The sequence below is a fragment of the Anopheles bellator genome, chromosome 2 (genome assembly GCF_943735745.2).
Source record: "Anopheles bellator chromosome 2, idAnoBellAS_SP24_06.2, whole genome shotgun sequence".
In the NCBI taxonomy this organism is placed as follows: Eukaryota; Metazoa; Arthropoda; class Insecta; order Diptera; family Culicidae; genus Anopheles; species Anopheles bellator.
In genome coordinates, this window is record NC_071286.1 from 53379656 (window position 1) to 53397777 (window position 18122).

General features: G+C 46.0%; 1 protein-coding gene across 4 annotated transcripts in view; it reads left to right on the top strand.

Annotated features, from left to right (window-relative positions):
* Positions 1–18122, top strand: part of LOC131212139 (cytohesin-1) — a 45567-nt gene that overhangs the window by 5074 nt on the left and 22371 nt on the right. Inside the window, exon 1 of one of the 4 annotated variants that reach the window (XM_058205887.1) lies at positions 3280–3419. The exons of the other annotated variants lie outside the window; for them this stretch is intronic. The gene's annotated coding sequence lies outside the window, so the exon portion shown is untranslated. Of the gene's footprint in view, positions 1–3279; positions 3420–18122 lie in introns of those variants that run through there. 4 annotated transcript variants of the gene reach the window in all.

Genomic DNA, 18122 nt, shown 5'->3' on the forward strand with positions numbered 1-18122 from the left:
GGATTCTCTCACTTCTCGCCAACGCTGCCACCATCCTTTACGCGGAAGTGCGGGTTCTTGGAGCACGAAACTGGAGGTCGATCGCGCGCACGAGAGCACGGGCGATGTTATTGCTCCTTGGCCGGCCAACACCCTGACTCCGAGACTTTCTTCCTTTTTGTGTCGTTTTTCCTGCTGAGCCAGAGGCGTGCAGTAGTTTTGGGCCAACGCACCGAGCGCGCTCGGCCATTGCGGCTTTCCCGGGGAAAATCGCTGCCAAACCGGAAGTAGATGCAGGGCCCTAAGCACGTGCACGTGGTATTGTTTCTCTGTTCGGAGTTCCAGTGTTGTTGTTTAGCTTCGGGAGTCTGCTCACGTTTTGTGCCGCCGTTTGGGGGTTAAAAACAGGTGTGTTTTACGACAAGTAAATGTGGTGCGGATTTACGGTGTATTGGTAAAAGGGGGACCAAATTAAGATGTGTAGCATATTGCGCGAGGGGGACGCCAACGATAATGTTGCGGCGGGCGGGCTAATGTTTTGGTTAATGTGTCGACAAAAAAGTGAGATTTCTTCGGTTCGGTAACGATGTCATCATTTCGTTTAATACTTCTAGGAGTGTTTATTTTTTAAGTACACTGTTTACGAAAATAATATGTTGTTTTATCAGTATCTTTTTAGGTGGATGTAATTCTTGCAAAAACATGTGAAGAAGTTTAGCTTAGTTGTGACAGGTTGCCTCCAAAATCCTCGTTGACCACTCGAACCCAGAAGTGTTTTGCGGTCCGCCCGGACGATGACGCCAATGTGTGCGTTCAATTTCTGGTATTGTTTTCCTGCCGTGCCGTTGTTGTTTTGCGCGTGACCCGAAACCAATTTGGCATCCGTGTTTTGGTAGTGTGTGGGCTTCCGAAACGTCATCGAACTCCGCGTTCACCGCCATTCACCGGAAGGGCGATCGATGGCGGCGCTGCTGTGTTTGGCGTTCGTTGGCGCGGATGGTGCGTTGATGGTGGTGGTTGCGTATAGGACGAGGCCACGAGGCTACGATGAAGGCGCCATAAATCGATGACGTGCCTCGCGGAAAAGGACGACTTCAGAGTCTTCTCGGTCCTCGTTACGTGTCAATACTAAACTTTGATGATCCGCATGTTTTCGCGGCTTGGCCAAATCGTTAACATTAACATCCCGGTCGTTCCGTAATACGAGAAACCGATAAATAGACAACAAGGATTGTGGCGGTTTAGGAGTTGTGCAAAAGGACACTGGTCCAAGACCATTGGATTAGGACAGTTAGCTTCAAGTTAGCAAGGACAAGGACAGTTAGCGTTAAAAAGGGCTTGTTTTATTAAACACCTTTAGTTTCTTTGCCGTTTTCAGAAGTATAAGTCAAAGAAAAGGAATATATAAAGGAAGGAATAAGTAATCCAGGAGATAACGAGACGTCGAACGAAGATGCAAGATTTCTGACCAATTTTTCGTATTAGAATCGGACTGGTGAGACGGCCCGCAGAATGAACTTTTCAAATGTCGCTTGTCGCTGCACCGCGAAACCGTTATTCAGGCGAAAGGCTCTCCGGTAGCCTTAACGGTGCATTTGATCTCAATTACCAAGGACCCTCTGGACAGACAGAGGACGCGTACATACGCCAGCTGGTCCTGCTATGAGGGCGACCCCCTTATCGGATCGCCCGTTCTATATCCGACCCACTCAACCGTTTTCTGTCATGCTGTCCGCTGTTGTTTGCGCCTCCGGCTCGGTATTTGAAGCGTTTGTTGTTTACCCTGTGTTAGATATGCTGCCGATCCCGGGCCGACACAGACACACAAACAGGGCGTATGTTGTATGCAAAACAAACTCACTTAATTCGTTTGGGTGTTGCTCTTTCCGTGTGTATGTGTGTTTGATCACGTTGTTTAGGTTGTTTGTAGTTTCGCTCTCGCTTCTCTTCTGGCTTGAGCCGGGCCGGGAGAGAAGCCGCGCACTCTCACTCTCGTCTTGGCACCGCGTGCGTCCTCCGCGCTAGCCAACGTGTCTCGGCCGCTTCTCTCGCCGCGGAACCAGCTGGGTGCTGCTGAGAAGTGTTTTTAAGTCACACTACCACACCACACACTCTGGCGCCCACTCTGCTGTTTCTTTCACATTCCGCCGTCCGCCGTGGCACAGTGGGGAATTTGTATGACAAAGGCGGACATATTTGTTTTTAGGAAGAATCTATGGACTGTTTTCGATATTTTTGTTTTATTTACATGTGTTTTGATAAAATTCAACTTTTTATGTATAATACACACGTTCAAGTATAACAAAAAAGCTTTTTTTTTGTTATTTTAGGGTTTTTAAACGCCTTAAGTATGCAATCTGCATTACACCAAAACAATTTAAAGCACTATCGAAGAAGCAAATATCGAATTTCTGCTACAAATTGAATGCCTTGTGAGTTTAAAAGAGGATATGAAATAATCAAGGAGCTTTACGCACTCCGTTTGAAGCAAGTAGTTATTACCATCCGAAGTATCCATCCCATGAACTATTATTTAAACGTTGGATAGAATACTTATTAGTCTATGTCTTCATCCAACCTTAAATCGATATTATCTACTTGGTTAAATACATGATCAATCGTAATATCGTCATTAATATTTTCCTCCATTATAAAAAAAAATCTTTAACTACATCAGGAAACTAAATTTATGTTTTTTCGCTGCCTAACCCAATGAATAAGAACTAATTTTAGGGTCACTGTTATCATTAGCATCACTTTTCTGGTTAGGCATTGCACTACAAATAGGGCAACGCATACTTGATTGATCCGTGATCACTCATAACACTTAGTTTATCTAAATAATAGAAAAGAAAACGTAAACATTTAATTATTTCATATGAAAGAAGGATTCATTACCTTTCGATTGATGTAGGAACATTACCGTTGCAGAACTGTGCTAACGATCGCGTTAAAGTAGCTGATAAAAGTTGGTTTTAGAGAGCAATTTTTATCACTCTTTTGACTGTGAGAGATGAATGCTCGGAATCTACACAACATGGAAGGCTAAAAATTTGGATTCGCCATAGATAACTTATCTATTTCAGGCTAATATGACTACCTCCTCAGTTTTTGAAATTGACTTATGACCGCCTTTTCCCCATAGTGCCGTGTATCCTGACGTCTATTGAGCGGCCTGCGTGTATGTGTGTGGTTCTCTTTTATTTAGCTTTTTCCCACCGTATCGCCGCCGCCGCCGCGGGTGTTTCCGTGGGTTGTCTCATCAGTTCCACGGACGGGCGCAAGGCGGAAGGTTGTACACACGGAGTTGTCGGTCGGTCGGGTCGGGTCCGGTCGGTTCGGTGTCTAAGCAACCCTTTCCTTTGGGGGGTGTCTATTTGTCGCGCGAAACCGTCGCCACCGGTCCGGTGTTCCGACAGTTTTTGGCCAATCCAACGAAGGTAATTAGAGAGGTCCTGCTTGTGTGTGACTGTGCTGATCGCGTGTGGCCGGGCGCGGGATCGATCGGATGCAGTTTTATTATTGTGCGATGCGCTGCGCACACGTGACACGCTGCGCCGTGCAATCCGCGACAATTCAAACGTCAAACCGTCACACTCTGCACTTTGATCGTGCGCCACAATTTAGTCCACTTTATGCGAATGGCCCTCACGACCCGCTTATCCGCGTTTAAAGTGCCCTCGTGTGTGTTTGTGCTCGCGATTGTGTTTTATTTAAACAAAAAAAAATGGTTTAATGGTATTTCCGCCGGAATGCGACAGTGTGTGGGGTGGGCTGCGATTAAGATATGAAACGACACCTCCGAAGGTGTAATTGAGCCATCGATGGCGCAGTGTCACTGTGTATCTCCCTCTCTGTACTAAAGTGTTTAATTGCGTCAAGCGCCGTGTGTACCGAGAGGTTGTTTCCGTTCCGTTCATCGTTTCGCGGTTTTGCTATCGATCACGAGCCAGCAAATGAGCTCCCGGTTTGTTGCTCTGGCTCCGTAAAGTCAGCAGCCCAGATATTGTGTGGTCGGTCGTCGGGCAGCCCCACAAATGTTGGATGTGAGACAGAAACACATCTCAACGGAGCAGCGTAGAGATGTATCAAATTAGCACACAAGCGGTGCGGGCCCCCTTCCCCCCACGACATGTGACCAGCCAGCCGTGGAACGGAAGCCCCCCAAGAAACCCCTGCAGCCGGAGCATCCGATCTACTACATCCGGATTCCGGTTGTTTGTGTGTGGCGCCCACCCGCAGTCGCCTGGGTGTAGTTTTATTAATCAATCAACTGCTAATCGAATTCGACAGTCTTGTTTTTGTGTTCGACTTGGCCGCTGCTGCTGATGGGTGTAGTGCGCAGTGCCCAGCTTGATTAAGACAACCCCTTGGACGCGACCCCACGACGTCGCCCAAAACTAACGGAACCAATTCTCGGAACATCAGTTGGTTGTGAGTTTAAAATTTACTACTCGACAAACAGTCGTCCGACCAGCTGCAGCGGTAGCGGTGTGTGCGCGAACGATGAGTCACATGGCCGATTTGCGCGCAACTCGCGACAGCGCGCGATTATCAGCGGGCGCATTCGCGTTGCGCAGGGTGGCGCAAGATAAAGAAAAGGAACTCTTTTGTCCCCGAAGTCGACGGCGAGTGCGAAATGTGCCGTTTGGCCAAGAAGCTTTGGTTGGTTTCTGAGAAATGGCTTAAATCGCGCGTTATTTCGGGTGTTGTTCCGTTACGCGCGAACGTTCTTGGTGTTGATTTGCGTTTTCGTTTTCGGTCGTCTGCGTGTTGTGGTGATTATTTGAACAATTGCTCATTGTTTTCTTCGTGTCGAACGAATGATAGGAGAAGAGGTTTTTTTTTGGTTTGACAAATTTGATGAATGCATAATATCGCTAGATAATTACGATTATTATATTATATTTTTCCTGTGCCTGGCTGATGGATGTTATGCAGCGGCTTTACTGTGTCGGCACAGTTTATTAAAATTGTTGGTTGATATCTACATCACACGGAAGGGTAATGTTGGAAAATATTTTAACTGCAATTTAAGTTCAATCACTTTAAGGGTTTGGGATTTAATTTAGTTTCGTTTTCATTTACAAAGATAAGATGTGGATTGCAGTGGAAAATATCCTATTCTCCACTTCGAGCTCAAATCGCCCATAAATCCATCACGTGGCGTCCAACATTCCTAATGAGAATTATAATTCAGAATAACAACAAAAACATTTCAACCAAGATTGTAAATTTATTGTTAATCTGATCGTTAATCAGATACTTTTGGTGATATAGTTTTCATATCATTGTTTGGCCAAGTGTGTTGAGGAAATAAGGACCTATTTTTAATTCGTTTTAACTGATCGTTTCTATGACTTGATAATGTTGCCAATAACATTTCAAGTTCCAATAGCAAAACTGGCGGCCCTTTCAGGTTTGTTGCTCGTGTTACTCTCTCTCTACTTAACAGTTTACTGTTGGGGTCCGATTGTTTTCTAACCACCCGTCGCAACGGTCGTTACGTGTGTGTTTAGGAAGTGGTTGGTCGACGGTTGTAAATTGTCTGTGTCTAGCCGATTGCAATTTTTGCACCTCAGGACTCCTGGCCCCCGTCTGCGCGCCTTTGTGGCCGCGGAACCGGACCAAACTATGCCTCAACCCGCGAACCCCGGGGGTTGATTTTTTATTTTGTAATAATGTTCATGTCGCTCGCTCGGTTCTTAAATAACCACAGCGCGCGGGCAGTCGTCGGGTAGCGTCGACGACATGTGCGTGTGGTTGGCATGGCAATAATGATTCGAAACTTTGAACCCCCCCGGATAGGGGAGTAGAACATTTTACCATAAACAACGTCAAATTGACCCTTTTTTAGCGCGGGTCCACCGAGCGGACGTACGATCGAATCGCGTTGCGTTGCTTCGCCAGCGAAAATGGTGGCATCATTTGCGAAGAATGAGTCACGCCGAAGTGCGCAAATTCTGAATTCCGCACAAAACGCAACCTGGAATCGTCGCGACGCGAACGAATTTTGCTTATCGAGTTTGATGTCAGTTCTTAAATATGTCGGGGGTCCGGTGTCTATATTTAATTTCAACTTATGGAAGGTTCACGTTGAACCATCGTCGCCGAAAAGTGCTTTCGTTCGTAGACAGCTTGAAGATCGGTTATTATTGGCAAACATTTTGAAACGAAGCAAACTTTAGATATTAGTTTCGATTTTGTGCACTTTTATAAAATGTGTATGTGGTTTATCTTTCAAACCCGAATAAAACACACTTTTACTTTACGGTAAATGTTAGCGGAATTTTTATTACTACTGCACAGCCTATTTTTACAAACATCAAACGACCAGCGGCTCGGTGGCCATTCCTTGCATGTTGCCCCCGATGTCAGGAGTCTCTTGAAAAAAACTATTTCAGCTCTACTGAAGTAAAATGCATTTTCTGGTCTCTTGAAAGACCTAGTTGTAAAGTAGGGCTCTATGGGGGCATTCACTGGAAAGGGTATGCAGTTCGGCCCTGCTGTTGTGCAGCTTTCGCTACATTTTCAAGTGCACTTCGTCTAACGGGGACCTGCACCCGGAGATCTTTTGATGAACCTTATGCTGTACTCCGTGGTCTACGTGGCTATTTGTGCTGTTCGAACGATGGATAAAGGCGGTCTCGTGGCCTCTAAGTGCTTTGAGTAACGTAATTTGAGAACCTGGTGTTCTGGTGGGAAAATTGAGGAAAAAGATGTTAGAGTATTTATTGTTTTCTGAATCAAACTTGTAAATATATTTGAATAATTCAGATCGAGTGCGGAAGAGTGTTGTAAGACGAGACAAAGTTATAAACCTTTTTCAGTAAACAAATTTAAAAATGACCATATCGTCGAAAGTGTCTTGTAACTTTTGTATCTTATCGTGCTTTCGAGATTCTAAGACCCTTTGAGTGTTTTCCGAAAGGGACCCCACATCGATTTGTTTGGATCGGTTCACGTTCACCATTAAAAAGGGGGGGTTTTACCGAACTGAAAGCATGTGTTACATTACAAAGGCTCGTTAAGGAAATGGTTTTTTTGCAATCACTATGTCTGCTGCAATCGCTCAGGAAGTCACACTTTCCTCGTCGGCACTAACCGTTCTTAGTTCACTGAAAAGGACAACCCGCAGCCAGAAAGGCCTGTCAGAAAGAGATTTCGAGCCGTGATAGTTTCGAGGTTGGTGCTGTCGGAGAGGAAATGCAATCCTCGCAATGGATTGGGAAGACGTACGAACCCGTGCCATGTGCCAGAGCCTTTCCCATATGTCCGTTTCCCATCGAAAGAGAGAATGCGAGTGATTACTGCAAGGAAAAGGTTAGTTCTCATTTTTGCCCGCTGATAATAAGAGTACAAAACGCGGTTGTTAGCAAAATCTACTGGCCGTCCGTCCGTCCGTCCCCACTTCCTGTTGTGCTCGTAAACCGAACCGACACCCATTTCCGACGATCTTATCTCGCTGCCCGCGTCGTTCACTTTCCTGACTGTTCATCCCCCACAGCTGAGTATTTTTATTTTTCTTGACCCACGGCATGTCTGGCGGCTGCCGACGACCGACGGGTGTCGGAGCCGTTCCGGCAAGGAAGTGGAATTAGAGTACGAATTGAGCCGCGAGTTGATTTTGCTCCGTTTGTCGGATGAACGATGTGGAAATATGCTTTCCATTTCAATTTCCATTTTCGCTTCTTAATACACCACCAGTGGAAGTTTGTTTCAGCAGTTTTCATCATAACATTTTTGCAGAAACATTATAGAAATATTTGCAAATTCCTATGGGGGAACTTTATCGCAATGTTAGAGAGGTTTCTCCTTGGATGACTTGCTTTGCTCATAGCCTGTGGCTGACCACTGCTCAACTTATCAACTCTTTTGAATTCTTTATCGAAACACATACCTCAGAGCAGAGATAAGCGGTGAAGAGACAGCTCAAGATAGTGACTGAGCCTCGTCGTTAGATAAGGGGTTTCTACTGTAATGTCATTGCCCAGTGGTGGCCCAGATGGTACCTCTTTTCTGTCACGAAAGCGGCCAACGAAATGCACTTCTCTCTCTGCTAGCTATTTAATCAGCATTTATGATGACACATACTATATTAAACGATGAAATGTTATCGCATAAAGGACAATGTTCGGACAGGAGCTTGATAGTGTTGTGGGTAAAGCTGCTACAAATATCTAAATTTTTTTCCCAGAATGATAAAATAATATATAAAATTCTTTCTTCTGGGAATTTGACTGCGATTTTGTGGTTTGCCAAACTGTTGATTTTGAGCGACGTCTGGAAAATTTTTTCTGTCCACTCACTAATAACGATGTGAGTTGACATAATTTTGTGAAAAGCATCATGATTACGCGAGGTATGACTAGACTCTTTGGCTTTAATTTCCTTAATGGTCATTCAGAAACAGCTCTAATTTACGATTGTCTAAAGTTCTCTTTGAGCATCACAGAAAAAGACCTCCACAGTTTTCAAGCCAGAGGTTTTGTCCGGTCACGGCACCGGCGAAAGTGACCACCGAATACTTCACCGAGGATAAAAAAGAAAAGGGAAAACTATTTGAGTGACTGACGGGCAAAATTGCCCGTCTGTCTCTGTGTGTTTTGTGCATTCCGCACGGCGATTGACAATCGAAATGACACGCAAGGGATGCATTAATATTATGCTCTACGTTGATCGGACCGCGTAGCTCCTCGTTTTTGAAGTCTTTGGCGCTCTCGGAACGCGGATATCGGTTACCATCGGTGCTGCATACAGGATGTCGGAACGAAAGTGCTGATCGCCGTTGTTGCTACCGGACCAAGGCGGCCAAGTGTAAGATTACCCCGGCCACCACAGGTGCACAGGACACGGTGGCAGCCATGCAAACCCTGGACGGGTGAGAGTGATGGCTCAGATAACCGTAAGCTCCGTCGAGGTGTATCAGGTGGCAAAAACGGCAGCAGCAGGTCCCCGTGGGTTGGATGTTTTCTTCTTCGTTGATGCCGTCGCGGTTCAATGAACTGTTCCGTCGGGCAAAATTGCGGAAAATGTCCCGATATAATGCAGGAAGTCAGTTGGAAACAATAGAAGACACAAAAGGCGTTACTTTTTCATTTCATTGAACATGTTGGAGGTTTTTTTAAAATTAACCCAAACAAAACCAAGTTCGTCGAAGTACTTTAAAAAAATGTGATTGTTGGCTGCCAACCGGAAAAAAACATCATTTCTAGTGATTCTAGTTTACATAACTGTTATGTCCATTCTTTTATGCGTCACAATCGCTGTTAGGAAAAGGAACGCGTTCCGTTGGATGTGCTAGGAATATTTAACATTTTTATGTTTTTATGCTGAATGTTTTGGTGCCTGAGCGCTCGGCCAGCAGCGGAAAGCCAGCCATTCGAAAAATAGAAACCATAAAACATTATGCAAAACTGAAAAGTTTAGGATGGAAAAAGTTTTTCGGGTGTCGGCCGGAGGATGCGTATGCAAGTTGCGTAGAAATTCGGTTACGGTTCCTGGAAGGTCAACCGGAGTCCGGAGAGATTTTCTTCCTCTTTTCGATCCCCGCGTGTGTGCGTGGCATTTTTTTTTCTCACAAAACAGAAGTCCCACAATGGCCATGGTACACGCCATGCTGTATGCTGTTGGTTGGGTACGATGGTTAAGCCATTGAGCCAAGAAGCAGTGCTGCTTTGCAGAAACGGCATGGAGTGTCACAGGCATGGTTTAAGTGTAACATATGCGCAGGACGACGGCGTCGCGGGGAAAAATATGTGCGTAGCATACGAACATGAGACTTCGTTTATTTTGTCACACAGCAACGAGCCTCTCTGGTTGGTTTTGCCCGCTTCGCACCATCATCGTCGTCGTTGTCGATGCGTTAATCGTATGCGGGCGCTGCGGTACCCGAGCATCGAGAGGACCTATGTTCGCTAGCTTAGCTTCGAATTGAGACGTTCGGAGGCGTTCTTACAGTCGGTTTTATGGGAAGCATAGGAATTTGTTTACGCAATGCCAGCCCGAGTAAGCCAGTGACAGGAGCGCGGACCCAAGTAACGGAATGTGGGGTTCGGGCATTAAAGCAGCAATTTGAACTGCAACATCTAGGAGAAACAATTCCTCATCCCTCCGCACGGTGGCATGGTCGTATTAAAGGTGCGTCCTGGTCGTTCGGTTGCTCAAGGGATGTAATCTCATTTACCTCGTCATCGTTGTCCTCGTCGTCGTTAGTTGGTTGGTTGGACTTGATGGCGTACGGATGATTAGGGCAAAATGCCTCACCGAGCGGCACAGCTTCGAGGGCCCTCGTCTGTGTGCCTACACAACGCACTTCGCGTGTGTCAATGAATATTGATGCGACGTAAGCCTCGTGCGCCCTGATCGCCGTTTTGGCAGTTTGTCACTTGGAACTTTGTTTCGATAGCATTAAACCGACCATAACGAGCCCTGTGACTTCTTGGCGGGGCCTTAAACCACGGGAGTTGGGAATTCTTCAGCAAAACCTTTGCAGCATCGATCGAATGGAGCACCGCGTTCGCTTCTTGCGTTTTTGTTTACCAACCACCGGATCCCCCCCTGTTCGTCCTTGCATAAATTATCATAAACAGAGCATTTCCTGTGTCGCGCCTGTGCGGGCCAATAAAATCGTTTGCTCATCGATTTTCGACTGATCTCTCGACTGACTTCCTTGGCTCGCCAGTGCGAAGAACCGTATGGTTTTGCCGCGGAGGCTGCTGCTCCGGGGAATTGTCTTCCGGGACCATCTGGCGACCAGAATGCGGTGCTTGTGGCGGTAACGCTGTTTATGGGTGCAGAATGTGCTGAGGCGAGCTGGTTTTTTTTCGCACCGTAAAGCGAAAATCGAAGATGAATAAAATTGTAAAGACAGCAACGTGATCGCCGTCCTCGTGACGCAAGGAGTCTGGTCAGTCTTACACAACAAGCCGGTGGCGGCCTGACAGAAGAGTAATTGATTGCTCCTGGTTGGCTGCCCCGGGGCGTCAGTTCGAAGATGCCTCAATAGGCAGCGAGGCATTCCGCGTGCATTCCTGCCCTATCGGATGTTGTGTCGGCCAGTGCCGTGGGCCATGGTTTATAAAATATGCTGCAGTTTGTTGTGAATCTTCTCGTTGAGGCGGCCTTTATTTATGACATCAAGCCGGCTTGGTCCGCCATTTACGTACATCAAATCCATGATATTGGGGCTTCATTCGTTTAGCTGAATTCCTAATCAGATTTCTGTCCAGGATTTGGATGGTGTCGCACCGATACACGTTTCCAGAATGTGTTCCTACCCTTCATGTGACCCAGAAAATCCATTTTGGTGTTTACGATTTCATAACATTTGATCGCTTCATTCCGTTGGATGCCAACCAAGAACGCAGGTGAGCTTTTTCGGTCGGGCTTCGCAGCTTGGACGGGCATTTTCATGGAATGTGCGTTTTTCTTTTCGGTGCTAGACGATGGTTGGACCCCGGTCACGTTTCATATTAATTAATCAGAAAGGAAATGTGACAATCCGTTGGTCGTGCTACGAATCAGGTCGAGGTGCGTTCATTATTACGAGCTTAATCCGAAGCGTAAGTTATGTTGCCTTTTTATTCATGTTGCGATAAGGATTTATTTGGACCCATGTTTTACCATTGCTTGGAGGCTAAACTCCAATCGCTCGGTGTTTTGGGATTAGTACTTTTCGTAATTTAGCCCTCTGAACCCTGGAGGGACCGAACTTCTTAATTCATTTGAATTTCAGGTGAAGTTAGAATCGATAGTTTTTGTATTTTTTACTGTACTACCGAACTGTATTCCATTTCCCAACACAGTTGAGTCCTCAACAACCTCAACCCCAAGAACTTATTTCCCTTTTTCTGTGTGATCACTACGTATTGAGGTTTGGTGCCTATATTCAACCCTTCATTGCAAAGGAACAATAACTCAAAGGAAAACGCACTTTGCTTCCTTCCTCCGACAAATGGAATCATGGTTCTTGGTCTTGTTCTTTATCACCGACGAAACGCCAACCCTTTCTGTTTCCGGAAGGCACTCCATTATTTTTTCCGCCATAAAATGGGCGCATCTGGTCTTATCTTCTCCCCCCCCGGAGCGGGCCTGCTTCAGTGTTCAGGGACGCTTGCGGAAAATCTTCCCATTGGATGCGTCGTTACAAATGACTTCCGCGTTGTTGTGTGTGTTTTTTATGCTGGAACGTGTATATATCTTTGACCCAGTTCGGCCACCAAACATCGAGCCGAGACTGTGTCACCAACCAAAAGGGAAGCGCCTGGGCGCCTGTTAGCCCTCAAGGGAGCCGAGAGAAGACGGACTAAAAGTTTTGATCCTTTTATGGGGATGGTTTTATCGGTTCCGCTTCTGGTTCTCTGTTGCTCGCGGAAGGCGGCGACTTGGACGGTCCGTATTCCGTCGAACGCAGGACGAGCCACAATGTGGCTCTCGGTTGCCCCCTAAGGCATCGTATAACGTTGCAGGGTTTGGCGTAAATTAAGTAAGCGATTTTTTCTCGCCAGATAACCTAGTTGCTGGGTGCTAGAACTGTGCTGCGGCCGATACGGGGCGAAAGGCGTCTATGTTTTTACAGCTTTATCGGCGTCGGTATCGTCATGCGCCTAAAGCGTGCAATCTTGCTCCCGAATCCCGTTCACAACATCGACACGTTGCGACCGGCCGCAGATCCGCTCGTTGGGGTTGGCATAGTGGCCGAAGGCTAATAATGAAACTGCAAGGAAATGTGATATTTACAGTTGGTCACATTTCTTCGTCTGTTTCTTTTTTTATGTATTGATCGACCGATTCAACTTAGGTTACATTTTTGTACGAATTTACGTTTGTAATTTGAAGCACCCATCCCAAATGCTTGAACCATGTTAATTTATTGCACAAATGTTGGTATAGCCCTGGTCATTTGTGTTAATGACCACGTGTGATCAGCAAGTTCTGTTGGACCGACGCTCGTTCTATTTTTGAAAATCCATCATATTGTCCAAGACTCTAATTTTGCAACGCAAATGCGCCGAGCTAAAGACGAGTGGTCTTCCAGACTATAAAAAATACTTCCCAGACAAGATCGCAGGATGGCAGCGTATTATTTTCTTCTCCTTCTCTATGGCTGCATGTTTAACGAGTTTCTGCCGGACATAAATCTACCCATCTTAAACCGGTTGGTTGGTGTAGAGTGTTTCAATCATCATGATCACCGTCCGTTCCGAAATGGAAGCCGCTGCTTCGGCTCCAACCTAGAAGCCCTGTCCCACGCACAGCCTTGACCTCGTCCTTAGCGGCTTGTTGTTGGATTAAATAAAATAAAAACTCATCGACGGCGCAATCGGCTTGTCTCGCGTAACGGCGGGACGTTGCTTGGATTGTAGACGCGCGTCGTGCGATTTGTTTTCGTTACCATCTTCCCGGAGGCCGTTCCTTGCCGGGACCGATGATGTCATATTCCGCTCCCGAGCTGCCGGATTGCAAGTGGAAGCACCCCGTCGTGTGTAGGTCGCACCACCGTGGCCGTGGCCGAGTGGGTCTTCATCGTATATGAAATTGGAGAAAATTATGAGATAATCAGCACCAACGACGCATAACCGTCTGACGTCACACGTCTATTAAGTGCGGTCTCTAAAGTCTCCCGCGGGGTCGACACCACAAGTGGTTTGCTGGGTGGGTTGCTTTGTTGACCCCGTCCAGGGCTGGCAGGTCGAGAATGGCCGAAAATTATGCCTAATAAGCGGAAAGGGATGTGCTAAATTTGACGGTGGGCTTTCTCTCTGGGACAGAGGCGCATCACAGGACGGAACTAAGAATAGCTGGCCGGCAGTAGTTCTGCTGATGCGTGAAGCGCGTTTCCGCGTCGGTCCGATCTTCTCGCATGGCTGACGATCCGCAGCGGGCGTTACGGGCGTTACTTGAATTGGAGTGGAGTTGCTCACCCGAACAAAAAAGTCACTCAATTTTTCATTTTTCTGGCCCCAGATCTCAACCTGTGAGACAACCTCTCTCACTATGGCTGGATTGAGATATAACGGCTCACTTTCCTTCTTGTATATCCCAAAAATCGCGTTTATATCCCAATCCGTCTCACTAGCTCCGTGAGCGTCTCCCCCTATATTTTTTATTCTCTCTTCCTCTCATTCCATACACCCTCTCACCTACATACTCTCAATGCATGAACTGTCAAATCGTTGTGATGTTGTAAACAAAGTGTTGCATTTATTCATAACCACCAATTACAATATTTTCACAATTGTTTCACTATTCCACCATGTACATGCACTTTTCACTTATCTCTGCGTGTACGTAGAGTGTATCCATCCGTGAATCCTGTATTTCATGTATCCTGTACCATCCGCCCTATCGACATTGTCCCGTACGCTGCTAATGGTTAGCTGAAATGGAAACAGACGCGTTGCACTTTCACTATTTAGAAGTAAATACTTATCGAGAAATGCTTCCCGATGCTTAAATTTACTTACCGAAATAAGCAACAGCTTAGAATTCACAGTTAAACACTATTTTTACACCGATGATGCTTCGTCGATTTGCTTGCGTCGTTCGTTCTGTGTTCCTGCATGAAACTAAGAGTTTCTAACAGTTTGACATTGGAGTGCCGGACTGGATGCTACATGAGCGTGACAGAGACAAAAAAGTTGTTCGGTGTTGCGCTTTCTTTCTGGCCTTTGGTGAGAAACGAATCGGCGCTCAGATATTTCGTCTCACTATAGAAAATATGAGTGACTTTTTTGTTCGGGCATTCAACCGTAACCCCCTCTCTCGGAACCGACTGTCGATTGTTCCACAAATTGGAGTGGCATATGCTTGCGTTGTTTGTGGCACTGTTGCAAATTGAGGAGCCACCGTGAGTTTGACGATCGTGATCGTATTACGCCGCGATTGGCGTCATTCAATACGTGGGCTGGAAATTCAACGCTCTCATTTTTCGCACTCCAATGGGCAGGTTTTTTTTGCCGTTTCGGTGTCCCAGGTGCGTTACGTGTTTTCGATGCAGCATCCGTTGTGGCGAGCCAATGTTGGGCTTTCGGGAAGTATGCCCATAATATGACGGAGGCTATGGAGAAGGTACCAACACTATCTGTTGATGGAACCAGAGATGTCTAGTGTTGTGACACGAGGGATATACTATTTCATAAAGTCGCATCAGTAACTTTTACCATCACTCGTCCCAATCGTCCGTTCCGCTAGAGCTGTTACCAATAGTTATTTTATAGTGTTTGTTGAGTAAATGAAAAGAAAAATATTTTTTTGGCAACGACATGTCTTTTTAATTTTAATTTTTAAAATTTTTAATATAAAAGTGTGCGAATATTTGTTTTAGTATTTTCTTCATTTATGCCATCCATTACATTCCAAGCCCGTTGATAATGATATTAAAATTTGATGAATGGCAAATAAAATTGACCAAAAAAACAAAATTTACTTCCAATAAGTAGTAGAGCACACTCATGATTTAACCATGAGTGACGTTTAGTTGGCGTAAACAAACTCGCCAACATCAAACGGAACCGCCGCCCGTGGTCTTATCAAGCGACTTGTAAGTCGTTCGAAGACATCGAAACGAATGTTTGATCAGCAGTAAACACAGGAAGGTATTTTTTCATTCGGTACGAACGTATCCTTGTTTTTCTTTTTATTTCATCAGTAACTTCCGATTGTTACCGATCATCATCAAACGTACTGTGGGGTTGTGCAACTAGTTGTCGTTTCAAAATTCAAACCAAACGCATTTGGCTGTACTACATTTCGCCATTACGCCAGTTTAGAGTACGACCGGGAATCATTGTGCAACGTGTCTTTCAGTTTTACTGCACATGCAAACACACTCTGGTGCTAGCAACTCTGGTGAAGCAATATCTCGTAACGTGCCCGGTTTACAGTGTAGTCCACCATGTGAGTCGAGTAAACAATCCGACAAAAATTTTGGCCTCTCTCTGTCTCTGTCGGGGTGTTTAGTGCAACATGTGCGTTTAGTTCGGGGTCGCACCCATTTTACCCAGACGATTTTACCCCCGAAAAGCCGGAAACGACAAACAGACCTTGGAACCAGAGACGTGTGGAGACCTGTGGCATCGAAATCTTGAACGAAAATATGTATTTTCTTAAAAAAAAAACTCCGACCCGTGTGACGTGAGTTGTTCGGAACATCGAGTTCCGAACTTTATTTTGCATAGTCCATTTGCAGCAATAATATAGTTCGGGTGAAAACACGAGTACGCTATTCCAATGCCTGCCCGGGTTTTGTGATCCTAGGCGCCGTCCCCGGTCTGTCGAACGTTGTTTTGTTTTTCCGGAAACACTTTTTTCCGACGGGTGTGTAGAGGTTTTAAAAATAATTCATTTCAAGTTACTAACTCGCCCGCTGAAAGAAGCTGCAACCAGCTGGTTTTGTTTAAATATTTATGATCTGGCTAGCGTTCGTTTCTATGTGCTTTAAACAAATGAGTTCCGGGTAGCGCATGCGGCAATCAATGTTGGCTAAAGTGTTTACACAAATGGATCAAAAGTAGTCTTACTTTAGCTCCATCACTTAATTGTTGAGTGGTATTGTTAAAGTACGATTACTGATTGTGTGCGTGTGCGTCGAACGGCCGAACACTTTAAATAGCTTTTTTTGGACTGAAAATCTGTCAGGTCTGTGCATAATGAACAGACGTGCAAATAGACGCTAAATTATGACCGGCCAATACGCGGTTCATGCTCCTGTCGTCGAGAAAATGATATTTCTAGCCCCTCGGTTTGCGTTTGCCATCTGATAACAGACGAACATCTTGGTTGGCAACAGTGTAACGACGCCTTCCGTTGTCGGTTCTTTTATTTAAAGCTTTGTGAACCTGACGACAAGCAGAGATCTTGACGAGCACCATCGAGTGGAAACGCAATTTGGTGCCATGAGAAAATTCGCGACCGTCGACCCGGGAAGCGGCCTTTTGGGCCCATTTGGCGATGGGAGCTTGTCGGTATTATTATGTTCTGCTGACCAATTGGTAAATGAATTAATCAACGTTCTGAGAAGTTCTCTTAGTTTCTGCACTTCGTCAATTATAGCAGCAGCAGCAGCAAGAATGCTTCCGTTGCTGGTGGCCGCCTCATGATGACAGCCGAAAAGAAGTGGGATTATGGGAAGGAAGCTAGCGAGGAAGTGACCGGACGGAATTCGCCACGGTATGTCGCGCGGGTGCGGCTGCTGTGTGTCTTTGACTTCCTGCGACCGGCTGAAAACTAATTGGCGCCGCCATTACGATTCAACGGGGCGATGGGAGTAGGTAATAGCAGAGCGGACTGACAAATGCTTGTCATTCCTTTCGTGTGCCGTGCCGGGTGTGCAAAGGGGGTGCTCCACCGTTATCCCCACATCAACGAAAAAATCCCCCAAATGCGCTACGTACACGCGCGATTGACGGGTGTATTTTGTTGGGTCCTATTTTTGGACCAAGTGAAAAACTGGCGTGTCTGGGCGCGCTGCTGTTAGTTTTTGAGCCAAATCGATTGTTGGGTCGAGTGTTCGTAGTCCGTTTTTTCTGCTGTCGCTAGCTCACGGTGTCGGTGATCTTGCGCTAGATCTTGGGATTTTCAAGATTTTCCCTTGTTCCGGTCGCACAAAGCGAATGGGAGCACGTGAAAAGCCAACGAAGCAACACACGTCCGTCCTCGAGTGGTTTCTAGTGTCTACCACTAAACAACGGTTGGCAATGAGGGGACGGACCTTCTAGCACTCCAGTGTGAAGATCCATGAACCGGTTGTCATTGCGGTAGCTTCGTGAATCACGCGACCGTGCAACCGAAAGCCGCCAGACACGATCGCCTACGGTGCGAAAACGGGGTTTTATCATTGTGTATTTATCGAATGATGACGATTTGATTGTGGTATTTGGATGCGTCACCGTCATGTTGCAACATTGCCACAGCCGTCGGCGGCGCCTACTCGAAATTATGGCTTCAGCATGTGATAACGTCATCGATCAACAACAACCAAAGAATGCCATGATAGATCTGGAGCGAAGAGAACTATGTAACTGACAAGACGAGTTTGTTTCGTTCTTTTGGAACACAAGAAAGAACTTGGTAGCAATGGTTCAAATCGCAGTGGTCACTTACATCAGATGGTTACTGGTTCAATTCTACAATGATTTGGA